Source organism: Panthera onca, chromosome C2 (assembly GCF_046562875.1).
Source record: "Panthera onca isolate mPanOnc1 chromosome C2, mPanOnc1 haplotype 2, whole genome shotgun sequence".
In the NCBI taxonomy this organism is placed as follows: Eukaryota; Metazoa; Chordata; class Mammalia; order Carnivora; family Felidae; genus Panthera; species Panthera onca.
In genome coordinates this window covers 116,357,247-116,374,592 of record NC_138347.1, presented here as the reverse complement: position 1 = coordinate 116,374,592, position 17,346 = coordinate 116,357,247, and the positions used below count along the sequence as shown (strand labels likewise).

The 17,346-nt window shown below is 36.7% G+C and overlaps 1 long non-coding RNA gene across 1 annotated transcript in view; it reads left to right on the top strand.

The window, feature by feature from the left end:
• Positions 1-17,346, top strand: part of LOC132683203 (uncharacterized) — a 33,146-nt gene continuing 15,800 nt past the window's right edge. The window contains exons 1-7 of the long non-coding RNA XR_009612100.3: positions 1-642; positions 1,365-1,585; positions 2,588-2,699; positions 4,161-4,245; positions 5,365-5,505; positions 6,797-6,897; positions 12,330-12,428. This is a non-coding gene — a long non-coding RNA (uncharacterized LOC132683203). The remainder of the gene's footprint in view (positions 643-1,364; positions 1,586-2,587; positions 2,700-4,160; positions 4,246-5,364; positions 5,506-6,796; positions 6,898-12,329; positions 12,429-17,346) is intronic.

The following is a 17,346-nucleotide window of genomic DNA, read 5'->3' as shown; positions in this document are numbered from 1 at the left end:
ATAGGACACCCAGTTAAATTTGAATTTCAGATAAATCATGGAATTTCAAAGCTCATTTGGGACATAGTTTCCCATGTTTACTGATGGTTTAGCCAAAATTTGAATTTAATTTGGTGTCCTGTATGTTATCTTACAATCTTATTTGTTGATTTGTTCAAATTTTCTAGGAAACATAATTCTAAAACTAAGAAAGGGGCCACAGTAGGAACCCATTCTGACATGATGAATTATTACATATAGCGAGATATACTGAAGGCTAGAGAATATCCATCAAAAGTAGCATATTCACAGAGTAAAACACAATTTGGGATGATTTAATCCCTATCCCATGGTCATAAAAGTGTTCATCAATTGAGTATCTATGATACTCAAGTATCTTTGAAGTCGGGTTGACCACTCCTATGCCCGAGAGAGAAATGCAGCGATGGATGTGATGCAGTGATTTAGGTACAAAGAAAAGAGGCCTAAAACAGAAACGTAAAGACCCCTGCATGTAAGGGGTGGCAGAAGAAGACTACTCTAGAAAGAGACTGTGAAAGGGCATCAAGGGGAGGAAGAAAGGAAGAAGCATTCTCCACTGAACACTCCCCACTGAAATAAGCCACAGTGCTTGAGAAGATGGCTACTTCTAAGAGAAGGGAGGTAAGGAAAGATTCAAGATAAGCTTGAAATGTTGGTGGTACTGGAGATATGTACTAAAAAGATGATGTAGAAATGTCATAAGGATCCAGGAGCCAACATGAAGGGACTCCCATAAACCCAGACAATAGTAATATACTAGAATTCATTAAATAAAAGTTGATTCCACGAGTTTCTACTGACAATAATAGAAGATAGATAGATAGATAGATAGAGGAGAAGGGAAACTTGTTCCTTACAGCGAGGTGCCGATTAATAAATATAGAAAGAATGATGGAATCACTATTGTGCAACCATAATTGTAAAAACTGATTGAAGAAAGAATCATGGGTGAGTGTAGAGGTTAAATGAGGTTCAGTCTATTTACATAATATCAAGTATCTCCCCACAAACTACTATTACAGTTCATCTTCCTTATTCACAAATTCCACATTTGTGAATTCACCTGCTCCTTAAAAGGAGGTAACCCCAAGTTCAACACTCACAGCATTTTCTCAGTCATTCATGGATATGCACCAAAGGGTAAAAAGTCTGAAGTCCCCAATGTGCACATTCTCATCTGAGGTTGAACAAGGCAATACTCTGCCTTCTTATTTCAGCTGTCGTTCTGTAAACAAGAGTCTTTTTCAAGGTATATTTATTGTCAAGTTTTTGTATTTTTGTGCTTTTTATTGGTTGTTTTGCTGTTTTTAAAATTGTTTTTAAGTTTATTTATCTTGTGAAAGGAGAAAGAAAGCACACATGCAAGCAGGGGGAGAGGCAAGAGAGAGAGGAGGATGAGAATTCCAAGCAGACTTCGTGCACTGTCAGCACAGAACCCGCAAACTGGGGCTCGAACCAGCAAACTGTGGGGTCATGACCTGAGCTGAAATCAAGAGTTGGATGCTTAACCAAGTGAGCTGGTTATTTTGCTGTTTACCTTGTCTCCAAAGTGAAAGTCTTAAGGGTGAGAACATTATAATATGACTCGTGGAGAAAATACTGTTAGATAAGTTTCTTCAGGCATGAATTACAATGTTGTTGTCCATGCGTTCAATTAATGTTAATGAGTTGACAACATATATTGAGTAAAGCGTCTTTGAATAAACAAATGGAAATACTCATAAAACAAAGTTATGGATTGATTGGTTGATGAAAATGTTATGATTAGAGGCTCTCAGACACTTAACCCTGTATTTCCTTTGGAAGCAATGTTTAGTACTTGCTAATTCAGTGTTCACAGAAAGTCTATAGCGCATAACTATTTTGAATAATGACACTCAACTGTTACTACAAAGAGAGAAATAATAAGCATACAGTGGAGATAAACTTTAACCAATTGATCCAAATTAACATCACTAGTAAGGAGCAAATGGACATTATGGTCCACCAGATCTGATATTCTGAAAAGCAGATAACATTCCTCATGCAGTACATCCAGCCCAAAATGTTTAAGCACTCGAGAGAGAGAGGAAACGAGAGAACTCTCACAAGGTAAAAAGCATTTTATAAAACAATTCGTTTCTGTTCTTAAAAAACGTCAATGGCTTAAAAAATCAAAGAAAGATTGAGGAATTTGTCCATATTAAATAGACTACCAGAGTTATGCACATGCATTGTGCAATTCTTCACAAAAGTCTGTACAAAGAAAGAAGCCATAAACTTCATTAAGAAAATGGACTGTATTTGGTAACAGTTTTATACCAATACTTAGTTCCTGAATTTGATCATTGTACTGTGGAGATGTACAAGAATATTTTTGTTCTTAGGAAATACGTATAGAAGTGACATGGGGTAATGGGAAGTATGTAACTTTTGGTGAAAACATTCAGGAAAAAACTTGGTATATATTATCTACCTATCATCTATTGAGAAGAAGAGAGAGGACAAAAGAAACGACATATTACAAACAGGTGATTCTGGGTAAAGGGAATTATTTATATAATTCTTGCAACTTTGGTTTGTTCAGAACAATTTCAAGACACACAGTTTTTAAAAGGATGGGAAGGAGGCTCAGACCAGTGTGCTGTCAGAGGAGTCTGGGGAAGAAGAAATCGTCCGTAGTGTCATATGCTACAGAGGTGAGTGAGGTTGGGGATTTAGGTTAGATTTAGCCAGCGGGGAGTGCTAGTGATGCTAATTTCCATGGGTTTGTAGACATAGAAGGCTGCTTGTCATGGGTGCAAATGAAGTGGTGTGTGGAAATACAGACACCTAACTCTAGAAGTTTAGCTGTTAAAAGGAATACGGTAAGAGGTGGAATGAGGGACAGAAGTGTGGTTTTTGTTTGTTTGATTTTAAATTGGAGAGGTGTAAGCATTTTTAAATAGGGATGGGGACCCACCCTTGGCATGTGAGAGGGAGGGGGCCAAGCTGAAGACAAATGGAAAGGAAGTAATAATTGAAAAGGGAGAGTTCTCATGAAAAATAGAAGCCGCAATGAAAAGCACAGAGAGGATAGGAGGCAATGTTGAATTCTGCTTAATTAACTGGAAAATGAATCTTTTTAAAAATCGACACGGTGTCATGATATTTTTTAGGTTTTCTTAGGAAATGTCAGTTTATGAAATCCCTTAGGTTATGATAAAGAGAATAGTATATTAATATAGAGAATATGTTTTATTTTTTTAAATTTTTTAAATTTCTTTTTTTTAAATTTTTTTCTTAACATTTATTTATTTTTGAGACAGAGAGAGACAGAGCATGAGCAGGGGAGGGTCAGAGACAGAGGGAGACATAGAATCCGAAATAGGCTCTAGTCTCTGAGCTGTCAGCCCAGAGCCCGATGCGGGGCTCGAACTCACGGACCGCGAGATCATGACCTGAGCCGAAGTCAGACACCCAACCGACTGAGCCACCCAGGTGCCCCTAATTTTTTAAATTTCTTAATTGATATTCAAGTTAGTTAATATGCAGTGTAGCCTTGGCTTCGGGAGTAGAACCCAGTGATTCATCATTTACATATGACAGTGCCCATCATTTAACCCACCCCCACCTGGAGCCATCAGTTTGTTCTCTGGATTTAAGAGTATCTTTGGGTTTGCCTCCCTCTCTGTTTTTATCTTATTTTTTCCTTCCCTTCCCCTATGCTCATCTGTTAAGTTTCTCAAATTCCACATATGAATGAAATCATATGAGATCTTTCTGACTTATTTTGCTTTAAATTAAAGGCGCTGCAGTATGCTTTCAAATCTGGAAAAAAAGCAATAATTTATCTTTACTATTGTGAAAAAACATAAGGATGTTTATGGAAATCATATGTCCTAGCATCTTTTCTATTGTCTCTAAAATATCTCCCCTGTGAACGTGTCCATTCTCTTGATATCAGCTCTGGTTTCAGGACTACACTTCTAACTGCCTTCCAAAGTTTGACATTTGGATGTTTCACCTTACATGCCATAATCTTCCTCCCCAAACCTGCTTCTTTCCATTTTTTTAGTAGGTAATTGAGATGAAAAATAACACGGCACAAAGTATTTTGATAGACATAGTGTTTTTTAAATGAATGAATAATTGCATAATGAATTCTTCCACTTTTCCAGGGTGCCAGGACAGGAATCATGCGTTCCAAAGAGAAGAAAAGTGTCACATTTAATTTATTTTTTGGCCACACACCTAATTGAGGAGGTAATGATTTAGCATTTATGGAGTAGCCTAAAAAACAAACAACACTAAGTGTGAAGTCTACTTTAAAGTCTCATTAAATGCTAAGGGAATTGTTAAAATTTCAAACCCATAATGAAAATAATCAACCTTGGTGCTTGTGCTTGAATCTGAGCTGCAATCGAACAAATGGAACTACTTTGGCTGCATGTGACATAGATTTGCTAGCACCAGCTCCATAATAACCACGAGGAACTTTTTGAAAGTTTAGGTAGATTATGGGATGTAAATACTAACCAGTGAAACAGCTCTGACTGAAAATGGTAACATTTAGTTCAATATTTCTGTTTGTGTGGGAACAGGAAGAAGTGATAGGGGAAAATTGAAAAAAAAAAAAAAGAAAAAAGAAAGGGAATTCAGGGACAAATATTTCTCTAGGAAAAATAGAAAAGCAGGATCTTTTTTTTTTTTTTCTGGTATTATGTACCAGAATGTTAGTTGTATTAACTCTCTGCTTATTCTTCTTTGAGTTCTTGGGACCAAAGCCATGTGACATTTACTCCACAGTTTCTTTGTATGTTACATTTTTTTTATTTTCCTTGGTCAAAAGCCCATGGCAACTTACTTGATTGGGGCAACACATACACAAGCTTTTAGAATCTCAGTATCATCAGCTATAAAGGGGATCAGATTATTTTAGTAGTAAATTAGGTTAAGCTGTGTTTTTAGAAAGAGCTGTACTTTTAATTTTTGCTACGTGGTCATACTTGAATGGGTAGTTGTATGAGAAATTGCTATAACTTTTGTTCCTGTTATTTCTCCAAGACATATATATATATAGATAATGTTAATCTTGTTCTTCTAGAGTTGCAGTCCTTTTTCTTAATGTCCTCCTATGATCTGGGTCCACTAGCATTTGTGGAACCACTTCGAAAAGATATTAACTCCGCGAGACACAACAGCTACAGTTTAAATACGCGAACAGATCCACCGAAAAATTCTCATTCATAAAATAAATGGTGCTGTGTAGCAAGTTCATGTGACTGTGGAAATTTGAAAAATGTGCTATTGCTTGGGTCATTTCAAAAACCATGATTTGAAAAAATATGGTGTGAGTTGTAATTCTTTCTAATTAAAAACCAGGCGAGCCCTTAGGTGGGAGTCACAGTGAGCTGCCCTGAGTTTTTCCCAAGCCTAACAAAAGAAAGAAGGACCGGCCACCGCTTGTGCCTGCCAACCGTGCATTGTTCAAGGAATCAAAATAAAGAGGCAAAGGGGTCAAGGGTGAGGAGCTCATATTTCCACTCTACATGACCCCGTCTCGGGGCTGGGGTGCTCTTGTCATCTGTTTCTGAAGGTCTCTCAACACAAGACTCTCCTCCAGCCCTTTTGGCAAACTCCTGTGTGGACTATGCCGGTGATTAATGAAAAGGGCTCACAGGAGACCTTCTTAAAATGCTTTGGACAAAAGGGTCCTCAGCACGAAGGCTCCACAAGAATACCTGCAGACATTACTGTCTTGAGAATATAGTGGAAATATCTGTGTTTTCCACCAATTCTACCTTTTTGCAACATATCAAGTAACTTGATTAATGGGATGCCACTTTCTATTCTTGTTACAGGCTGTCACCAGAATACTTAAACTTTCACACTTCATGTCGTTGCAGAATACTTGGTTGTTTTTCATGTTATTTTCATCATTTGAAGTATTAGGTGACCACTGGATTGAATTCCGAAACTCCACTTAGTCCACAAATAGTGGAAAATTATAATCATGTTCCGGCAAATAAAATGCAGACGTATAAGGCAATTTTTACGAAAATCTGAGAAGGGAGAACATAAATTATGAATACTATCCTTGTGACATGGTAGGCACCTGAATAAAAAGCACACAAAAGTATACTCCGTTATAATCCACACCTTGTAATTATCACTTATACGCTGGCTGCTTTGCTAGAAATTTCTCAAGAGATTGTAAGAGATATTAATGAAAATCCAAAAGTGATTTTAAAAGATTTTTCCCCCCAAATACTTACAAGACAGTGAAATTAAACATGCTGTGGCTATTATTTTTTCCAGTGGTTTGGGACAGTGAAATAAGACGTAGGCTCTAGTTCTAAGAGCTATCAGGGGTCCAATTTCTGGAAACCCTAACGTCTAATGCCTAACCTACAACTGTACTGATTAGGACAGTGTCTCACCAATTCCGCACTGTTCACACTAATGAGCCTGCAGAAAACTAGGAATTATCAGTTAAAGCTGCTGTTAAGCTGCTCCCCTCACAGTATATCAGCTGCACGACTTTCTTACTATCCTACAATTCAATATAGCATCTCCTGAAACAGTCGGCTTCTAGTTAACATACACATTTGTTGTGAAAGAAGGAAGGAAAGGAGAGGCAATATTTGTCTATGACCATGAGTGTAAAATGCCTCCAACCAAAAGTTGTTGCTTCAAATAGCACATTCTATCAAATAACATCCCTTTACTTTGTCTGCATGGAATTTTATAGGAATATACTTTTGACCAAATGCAAAACCTTTCCTCCCATTTTCTGTGCTTACTCGTTTTTCAGAGCAAACGGTGTTCAGATTTCCTAACCGCCGAAGTGTAAATCACAACTGGGAGACTATTGAGGCGATTTGGGCCAAACTGCAGAGAAACAAGAGAAAAAGGGTAAAAACACATCTTTTCATTAAATTTCATTAAATTTAAATTTAGATAACTAGGAACAAGGCAGCTATTTCCTGTTTTATCCAGGTGTTTAACCTCCAAAATAACCATGGCTGTTGAGAAGTCATGTCTGTGCTTTGAGAAGTGCAGTCACACTTTCCAGATAAACTAAATTATGATTACAGAATAGCCTTTTTGTTGAGAGATTCACTGCAAATTTCAGGTTGCTGAAAAACTGATACCAAGGGGAAGGTTAACACAATACATACATACAAGCAGAGGGAAATGAAAATATTTTTTTCAAAACCGTTACAAGGACTCTTTGCTTCTTTCCAGGAACTGTCAGTCAAATATGAAGTTCCAACTCTTGTCCTTCTTTTCCTCTGAAATGATTCTTTGATCATATCCATCTACATGCTCCTCACACCTCTTCCTCCAGCACCCCCTCCTGCACCCCCACCTGTGTCTCTTACTCTCTTGTCTGTCCCTCGTAAAGTGGCAGGGTGGTTTGAGGGGTAAGAACCTGACCTCGTGCCTCCAGGTCTGAAATTTGGCTTTCTCGTTTACCAGCTGTGTGTGCTCAAATTACTTAACCTCTCTAGGCCCCGTTTCTTCAAATGTAAAATGGAGATCAAAATAGTATCTACATTGCAAGCTTGATAAGAGAGTTGAAGTGTTAATTTATGTGAAGCATGGAGCACGGTAGGCATTAAATTATTACTAGGGCCACTTGCATGCAGGTGTCTCCCACATAACCTCCTTGGAGGCAGGGACCCAGGTTTCTTTTTCTTTTAAAAAAAACTCCTGAGTTACCCGTTTCAGTGTTCAGTAGTCCTAGCTCTTAAACGAGTAGCGAACGAAGGAAAGAATAAAGGGGAGTGGATTGCAATGGTTAGAAGTTTAATCATCTGACGAGAGTTGATTCTGTCTCAGACAGATTTTGCTCTGCTCTCTCATCTTTGCTTCCATTTCCCCATCTTCCATTTGCTTCCGCCTGGAATTCACTCTGACCTGTCTGCAGCCTGAAGCCAAAGTCGGAGCACAGCTTTCCAAGCTGATAGGTCCTTCCGGAAAGAGGGGAGGGATGATAAGTGGGAACTCACATCAGGAACATATACATCCCACTATGTTTCTATGTGAATTTCAATATGAAAACCTACAACATTTTCAGGATCTTGAAACCGATTCTCTGTGATGTTTACAGAAGGAAAAAAGAATTTTACTTCCAATACAAACTTTACATTTGGGCACGGAATCACTTCTTATTAACAAGGAGATAAAATTCCGCAGAGAGAGAGAGGGCCAACTGCTTGTCACCTCTAGAGATGATCTCTATTTCAGCCAAGGAAATGATTATATGGATAAGTTTAACTTTGAAAACAGACATAATACCAGGCCCAGATCTTTATGTCGGGGGCTTCTGTTGGCAGTCACTCACATCACCTTGATCAGTGAACCCGATCATATTTGCGTGTTCTAATCGCTGCCTTGACAGAACAAGATAAGCACCTGTAGAGATTTTTAAAAGGCATTTGCTCCCTTTATCTGCAAACTGTCAGCACCCTTGCTTTAAAGCACGCTTGCCTTTCCCAATATAGATTATTAGTCTGAAGATTTGAATTAGCGGGATGTTAAAAAATGCCCGCGCTAGGGCTGGTGCCACTGGCCACAGGAGTTAATAAACAAGTATGTTCCTAGAGATGGTCTTCAATTTTAAAATGCTGGCCCCAGCAAAATTCCTCATTGCATGTATTAATGGCAATTGATGTCAACAATGAAGGAAGGCCATGATAATTATTTGGCCGGCTACCGAGCTTATTTGAGGTGTAAACAAAATACCTTTCATGAACTCCAGATTGACTTTCCACTTTACAAACATTATCCCCTGTTTACTTGCTAGCCTTTATAACTAAACATTGCTGTATCATACTATTAAAAGGAGCTCTCTGCTCAGGAAACTCAAGGTAATATCATCTAGCATTTTGGCATTCTCCCGAAGAATTAGTGCCTAGGGGAGGCAAAACAGAACATTAGTGAGGATTAATAGAATTTTTGAGTGAGCCTTCTTTTTCCCTCCTCTCTCTGTCCCTGCTTTTATGTGTTAACCTTCAAATTATTTTAGCATGTCTTTTGTGTGTGTTGAATTATTTAAAGTGGTGTATTTTTCAGTATCTAGCCAGTAGATTGTTTATGACGGCTTCACATTTTTTTTTAACAGCCACACTATATTTAAATGTCGATGCTTCAATATTGCTATATTTTAAACTTGGTTTAAAGTCCAAGCAGTTATGAGATGTGTCTTCTTAAAAATGTGTTCTCTCCAGGCACATTGATTTAGTAGTTTTGCTGATTGTCGCACAGGGCACTTAAACCATCCTCAAACATCTCTGGGATTTGATAAGAGATAGATTAAGAAACCCTCACAGGTTCTTGGGTGGCTCAGTCAGTTGTGCGTGGGACTTGATTTTGGCTCAGGTTATGATCTCACAGTTGTGGGATTGAGCCCTGTGTCAGGCTCCTCACTGAGCGTGGAGCCTGCTTGGGATTCTCTCTCTCTCCCTCTGTCTCTGCTCTTCCCTTTCCCCTGACGCTTGCACACTCTCACTCTTTCTTAAAATAAATAAACGAACATTAAAGAAGAAACTCTTATAAAGAAGTTTCCTGCACCTCACAAATGGTGTGATGTTTTGTAAGTAACTTGTCTGTGTCTGCATCTAATAAATAATGGACTTAAGCCAGATGATTCTGTGAGTTGCTTCCACGCTGGAGTGATATTAGACACTGTAGGGGACAGGAAGTCTGAGGCCCTACCTCTTGTGGTTTGAGTGGCTCTATAATTGAAATTGGAGGGAAGAATGGGCTTGAGAGTGAAGCAGTTTATGTAGCATAAAGCTTTCTGCATAAAAAGCATCAGATATAAAATAAAACCTATAAGCCACACCGTTCCGATGAGGTTTCCCTCTTCAACAGTACGGTTATTTTTTAAAGCTCAAACTGTAGACTCAGGCACATTCCAATCCAAGACCTTATGCAAAGTGGCCATAAAATGGATTGAATAAACATGCTTCTGAAGCACTTTTAAGAATCAAGTAAGGTGAAATCCTTGTCATGTTCTCTGTTTTCATTAAAATAAAAGTACTTTGATTTCCTGCTTATTAACATGGTCACATTTTTTTTTGGTTGTAAATTGCTCAGGAAGCCAGTGATATTCCAAAATATTTTAACAATTCCTGTCTAAATATGTCAACTACAGCCCTTAGTTAACAGTTCTATCAGGCATCTACTCTTTCTCACACTAATAAGACTGGTGGAATTGTTTTCCTAATTTAATTCAACCCCGCCACACCAGTGCAATTGTCTGATTCCCAGATCTTTCAGTTAGCTGCAGAACTGAAGTTCTTGGTTAAGTCGAAACTATTATACACATAAGTTGCCATAAATAATGATTCATTGAGAAGAATGTGGGTCATAAACATAAAGAATATAATATAAAAGACAGTTTCAAACATATGTTGCTTCATTTCTGTTCAAATAGTCTGGATAGCCTGTTAAGATGCTCCAACTTCCTGTAATAGAGAGTGAAATGAACATTTTTCTACAAAATGTGTCCCTCTTGGTTATTTAATGTAGCAGAACAATAGCAAAATAAAATACCAGCAGAATATCTGATAATTTTTTATTGAGGAAACAGGGAAGTTAGGATGAAATGTAGGACTCTTCAAGTTAACAGGAAAATACACTTATAGCTTTCAGGCCCACCTCAAGATCCTCTACCATTTATCAAAAAATCTCTTCAATTTTCAAAGGCCTTCTAAAGACCTCCTGGGACTATAAACAAAGGCTATATTGTATCCTTGGCTGAAGCTTGTTAAGTGGCTCATGAATAATACTAAACGCATCCCCCCCATAAATCTCCTTGATGTAGGACTACTGTTATCCAGCCACAAACTTCACTGTCATTCATCATAAACTTGGAGATGGGAGGTTTGCCATATGCACCCAAAACCACTACTTCCAATGTCCCATCCATGTGATGATTCTCTTGAAGTCAGAGAAAGGAGAGATACCGACACTTTTTTTAGTGCAATATGTTGAAAACACTTCTAACAGTCTTGCCCTGCTCTTTTAGACCAATGATTTAAGGTGATGAATTATCGGAACTTACATTTGCAATAGCATCTCATTCAGAGAGACTGGAAAGAATCGAGCGTTGCGAAGACTGTTTTAGATTCTAGGCATTTATTCTTTAATTTTTTTTTTAAAGAGAAACCCACAAATAATGTCTTTAGATAATCTATGGAAGGTGGCAACAACTTGGAGGTGTTTCTTCTAACGAACAACCAGTTTTTGGCCACCTGTTTGTGACGAAAACAAAAGAAGAAACGGATGGCAGGTAGAACCTGGTGCATCTTAGTGATGTCCTCTGTAGAGCGGAAGGGGAAGTCTAGGCAGAAATCACCTGTTTTCTTTTTTAGTTTTTTTAACGTTTATTTATTTTTGAGACAGAGAGAGACAGAGCATGAACAGGGGAGGGGCAGAGAGAGAGGGAGACACAGAATCGGAAGCAGGCTCCAGGCTCTGAGCCATCAGCCCAGAGCCCGACGCGGGGCTCGAACTCACGGACCGTGAGATCGTGACCTGAGCCGAGGTAGGACGCTCAACCGACCGAGCCCCCCAGGCGCCCCAGAAATCACCTGTTTAGAGTCCCTCTATGGTGAACAGGATTTGGTGGGAAGTCCAGTGTCACTTGAAGGAGCATTACTCACCTTTTTTCTCAAAAGTATACTTATCATGTAAAACTACATCATTTCAAGAAAGAAAGGATTTATTTAATACCTCACAAGGAACTCTTGACTTTCAGGGTAAGCATAAACAACATTGGACACTTTCAATAGGTCAAAGAAGTGTAAAATGTGTTTCATCCACCATCCTGCGATTTAGATCTTCTAGGAAAATATTTTAATTCCTACAGTAATAATTTAGTGATGTCGTTCTTTTGGGGACAATGGATAAAGTTATACTTGCTCTTCAGTTTGTTAATGCTCACACAGAGAATGGGACTTTCTGAATGCCCTCGTCTCAGTACCTCTTCACAGTGACTATAAAGCAAGTGTCTATTTATTTAGACAGGTGCATATCAGCCTCCAATTTCATATGCATATAAATTGTGTTTAGTTCTTCTAGAAGTCAGACAATGTAGCTTATCTGCTTGTCAATGTACTATAGGTTAACTATATATAACTTTATAATATAACTATGATAGATAAGTCTTCAACATTCAGTAGGCTTTTATTGTAACGACTTAAAATGACAATTAAGATGGGTTTGCTAGTGTTAAAAAAAGAAACAGGTCCAAAATGGAGTCAGCTGTGCTAAATGCTCTCAGCAAACCAAGACTTGGTACCTAACTTAATTGCAGTTTTATTTTTTCCCAGTAATCATATCTTAACCCAGTCAATCCGAAATTTCCTGGTCAGCAATAGTAAGGAAACCTGCCTGACAGATCCCTCCTGTCCCATCCCCCAGAAGATGAGGTAAGCCTCTCTTTCTTTGCCCCTGCCCCCTTCTGCTTATTAAATTCTTCCATTTTGTACAACTCTTTGGATCTCCTCTCAATTTGCTAGATGGGATGCTCCCCAATTCATGAATTGTTGAAGAAAGCCAATTTGACTTTCAAGTTTACTCAGTTAAATTATGTTTTTTTAATGCTAGTATAGACCAAGAATATTAGATTAACCAACTGAAAGCTATTTTATTATCGGTAAGTGTTTCCAGACCTGGAGTTTGGGAGATTTAGGTGGAACCATTTAAGAACACATTTGAAACATGGAAATATTATTGTTGTTGTTATTGCTGTTCTTGTTTATTGTTCACTAAGAGAATTTATGAATGCTAAAAATCAAAACAGTGTTTATTTGAATAGATGGTTGCTAGAGGAATATTCTGAATTCAATAGCACACAATTCTTAGAAATCTCCCCTGGCATTGACCATGGTCAGTGATTAGTACTTAGTTTAAACTCCAAATCTATAGTGTTAAAAATCTATATTTAGTGTTAAATATAGCATTTAAAATCTCTACATAAGAAAAATGTTGTAGAAGATTGAATACTTTAATCAAATACTTTATAGAATTGTGAATTAAATAAAGCATATAAATTATAAAATCAAAAAATAAGGACCCATAATTCTATCCTCCAGCCCCCTTCCTCCAAAAAAAAAATTTAAAAAATTAAAAAAAAAAAATAAAACTCATTCAGGGGAAGTCTTCCAAACTTATGCTCATGGGCATTGAAGGTCATATTTTGCATCATTGGCCAAGTATGTCAAACTTGACATGCAACGTCAGCTGCATTCCAAAAGAAAAGAATATTCTGTTGATACAGCTGTAGCAGGATATGCTTTCTTCCTACAGAAGCAATTGTCTTTTTATTGAAAATAATGGAACTATGGGAGATAATGTCTCCAACAAACTTGAGGTGTATCCAGTGGATATCTAAATATCACAAAATAAAAATGAACTTTTTGCTCACTACATTTGTCTTCTTAATAGTTTGTGTGAATTCATGTAAATGCCTGAGTAGGTTACATCTGCATTGTAACTTTTGGTTTGTTATTTGCCTGAAAGTGGTGAGGATGTTATTAAGACCTCTAAAACTGGACAGTGTTTATTCTCCATTAATAATAGCTAGTACTGACACTTAGAAAGTTTTCATTGTCCGAGAGCAGAATATGGTAATTTTCTTTTCTGCAAAGGTCCAGATAGTAAGTATTATAGGCTCTCAGAGGCATCTAGTCTGTTCGGCAAATATAACTTTGTTGTTGTAGCATAAAGGCAGTCATAGATAATATATATATGAAGGAGTGAGACCCTGCTCCAATAAAACTTTATTTATAGGCACTGAAATTTAAATTTCACATAATTTTCACATGTCCCAAAATATTATTCTTTCTTCAATTTTTTTTCCCCAACCAATTTAAATTATGAAAACCAATTACAGCTGGCGAGATGTACAAAAACAAAACCAGGCACTGGGCTGCATTTGGCCAGTGGGTCAGAGTTTGCCAATCCCTGCCCTAGAGGAATGTTTGGACAGACATTCACTCCACAGTTTGACTCATTTTATGTTATTTTTGGTGTAATATTTTGCTTCTCTGGAAGAATCAGCTTTATATATTTCTTCATACTGAATGTCAGAGATTAATAATTTTCTTTGAAGATCAGGAATGCAGAAGAAAAACAGTGAAGAAGAGATGAGAAACTAAACTAAAAAAAAAAACAAACAAGAAGGCAAAGTCACTTGAATTTTGTTTTTCCAAAGGAAAGCTGTTTTTTGATATTTGACAGTCTCTCAATAATGATGTTGCAACCTTGAGACTCTCTGGAGAAATGTGAAAGTGACACCTTCTATAATGTGTTCATTACTGTGTTACGTTTGTTAAGAAAATTAACATAATCTGAACAAAATGAAAACTAGCAGTTAGCATATTAGCAAATTTTAGCATATTTCTGAAAGTGTAAAATTGAAGTAAAAGTTTATTTTCTCAAAATACTACTAAAATATGATAAACATGTTGATATGAAAGAGGTTCCTAATTATTATGTACAATTATCATAAGCATTGATATTTATGTTAACTCTAGAAGAAATTTTTAGTTCTATGACCTTAGACAAGTTACTTAACTTCATTAAGCCATAGTTTATTCCTATGGAAAATAGGTATAATTTTACCTACTATATAGGGATTTTTTCAATGTTTAAATAGGTAATACAGTTAAAATGTTTAGTATGGTTGTAACATGGAAAGAATAAATGTTCAATAAGTGTTAGTAATTATTATAAATACAATGATATCACTTTTTCATTTTTTAGCATTGTATTTGAAAATAGTGCATGGGAATAATAAAACTGTTATGTACAGTCTTATAATATTTGCCTGTCCTTCGCACCAAAAGACTTAACCTATAGAGGAAACCACTTGTAACAATTGTAACTGTTTTTCAGTGATTAAGTTTTTTTCTCCAGGTGATTTATTGATTTATTAATTTTTTACAATATATGTGAACCTCAAATTAAAATAGGTAAGAATTGGGGCACCTGGGTGGCTCAGTTGGTTAAACATCTAACTCTTGATTTCGGCTCAGATCATGATCTAACAGTTCATGAGATCCAGCCCCGTGTCAGGCTCTGAACTGACAGTGCTGAGCCTGCTTGAGCCTTTCTTTCTGTCTCTCCCTTGCTTTCTCTCTCTCAAAATAAAAAAAAAAGTAATAATAATAATAAATTTAAAATAGGTAAGGATTTAACTCATTTAAACCATTCTTACTTACTCTCTTCCTGATTTTAAAACATCAACTATCTTTCTCTTCTTTCTTTCCTTTCTTCTTCCTCCTTTTCCCCTTCTACTTCTTTCAATTTTTTAAAAAAAACTAGATATATACTTACTCTTTTCTATAACAAGTATGTTTAGAAGAATCATTGTGAAACTAAGGATATATATCAGAATCACTTGTGAAGCATTTAAAAAATACAGTTATCAATCAATCAGAATCTTCAGGGATTGAATTTAGGCATGTGTACTTTTACAAAACCATACCTGATTAAATCATTTGTTACAAACTTATTGATCCTTTTTAATCTATAGAATGAAGAATTTCTTTAGCTCAGGAAAGTTTTCTTCTATTATGTCATTCATTATTTTGTCTGTTTCCATTTTTTTTCACTCTGAAATTCCTACAATTTTAAGCTTGGTCCTCCATTCTCTCTCTCCTCCAAATCTATAATCATCTTTCTTAGTGTTCTGATTTATGTACTTTTCTTTCATTTTAACAATGACTGTACACTCAGCTCTGTACTCTTTTGCTTGAAGATGATGACACCGATAGGATTGTTCTCTTTTCAGTTAAATTATAATTTAAAATATAAAAGTAATATTGTTATATTTAAGGTTTGTTTTGTCACTGAAGCTGACATATAATATTCCCATATTTGACTGAGACTCTATCCGTAAAACCTTTAGTACCTGAAACCTTTTTTACATAGTGGAATGGAAGTGGTATGATGGTGTCTTATCTCTCATCATGAGTTAATACATATAGAAGTAACTAGGGAGGCTTGAGGATAAAACGCCAGGGAGTTAGACTTCTCAGGGATTCATAGGGTCCCTTTAGAGCGAATTCATCTTGTGGGAAGACAGAGACCAAGCAAACAATGGATTTGTCATGGAAGGCTGAGAAAAATGGCAGAATTTAGTTTACACTGTTCCTTTACAAGACTACCCCAATTGACTTCCTCATGGATTTCCTTTTTCCCCAATATACACAACATTTGCCACTAAGGCATTTTAGCCAAAACCATAATAAATGGAGGCTGTAAGATTTTTAAAGCACAGAACTCAAAGCATTCAGTGCACTGAAATTTAAATAAGGGAAAGTGATTGATGTCATTTTGATATGAAATACATCATTATTTTAGAATAAGGTAAGTTACAGAATACATAATGTGGCCTTGGCATATGAATGGCTTATTAAATTTTCTATGGCCTTGGGACCCGGCATCATGGCTGTTCCAGTGATAAGACTCTGTGCTCAAACCATAGCTATTTTAGCTCTTGTAGAGGCAGTACTCTCACCAATAAATTTTGGCAGGTTTGATGTAGAACTAGGTGAGTATCATCAACTTCCAGAGCAGCATTGTCATCTCATCATCCATGGCAACAGATAATGAGTCAGTGTTCAAATTTAACTCACAAATGATCACAATGTCAGCTGAGACAAAGAACTTCATAAGTAAATGAATGAGGATTTGGTATGGAGAGGGACAACTTCCTAAAAAAGAGGTAGGATGCCTAGAGCAATGGCATTTATTTTCTCATGAATATGAGATAATAATAGATCGCATTTCTTTGTATTTAAGATTGGTCCGCTTGATGCACGCAGAAGATGTCAGATTTGGAATAAGAGTTTTAAAGACCAAAAAAGTCATAAGCATGTGAAATTCATGAGATTCTCTGTTTAGGAAAACAATCATCAATAATCGATAGGTCAATTTTCCAGATATAAACACTGTGCTTACCGTAGCTTACAAAAACAACTCAAATTTTTCACAGTTCAGACTCAGAGCCTAATTCTGCTTATATCAGAGGCAGACAGGGGAGTCCTGCAGGAATCCTGGGGACTGGTAGTCCATAAAGGTTTGGCTGGTTTTGATGAAAATTAGTGTGAGATGATACACAGATGAAAGAGCAAATGGGTTTTCTTTACTTGATGAAAGCAGTGAATTCTGAAATTATGCACAGCAGGTACAGATAGAAAGATATTGCACAAATATCGCACATAGTTTTTATGCTGAAACATTTGTTTTATCCTTTTACCTCCCAGCCTTTTTGTGGGGAGAGGAAGAACAAAAAGTGAGCATATTAATCTAAATAAGTAGACCTTATTTTGCAGGGAA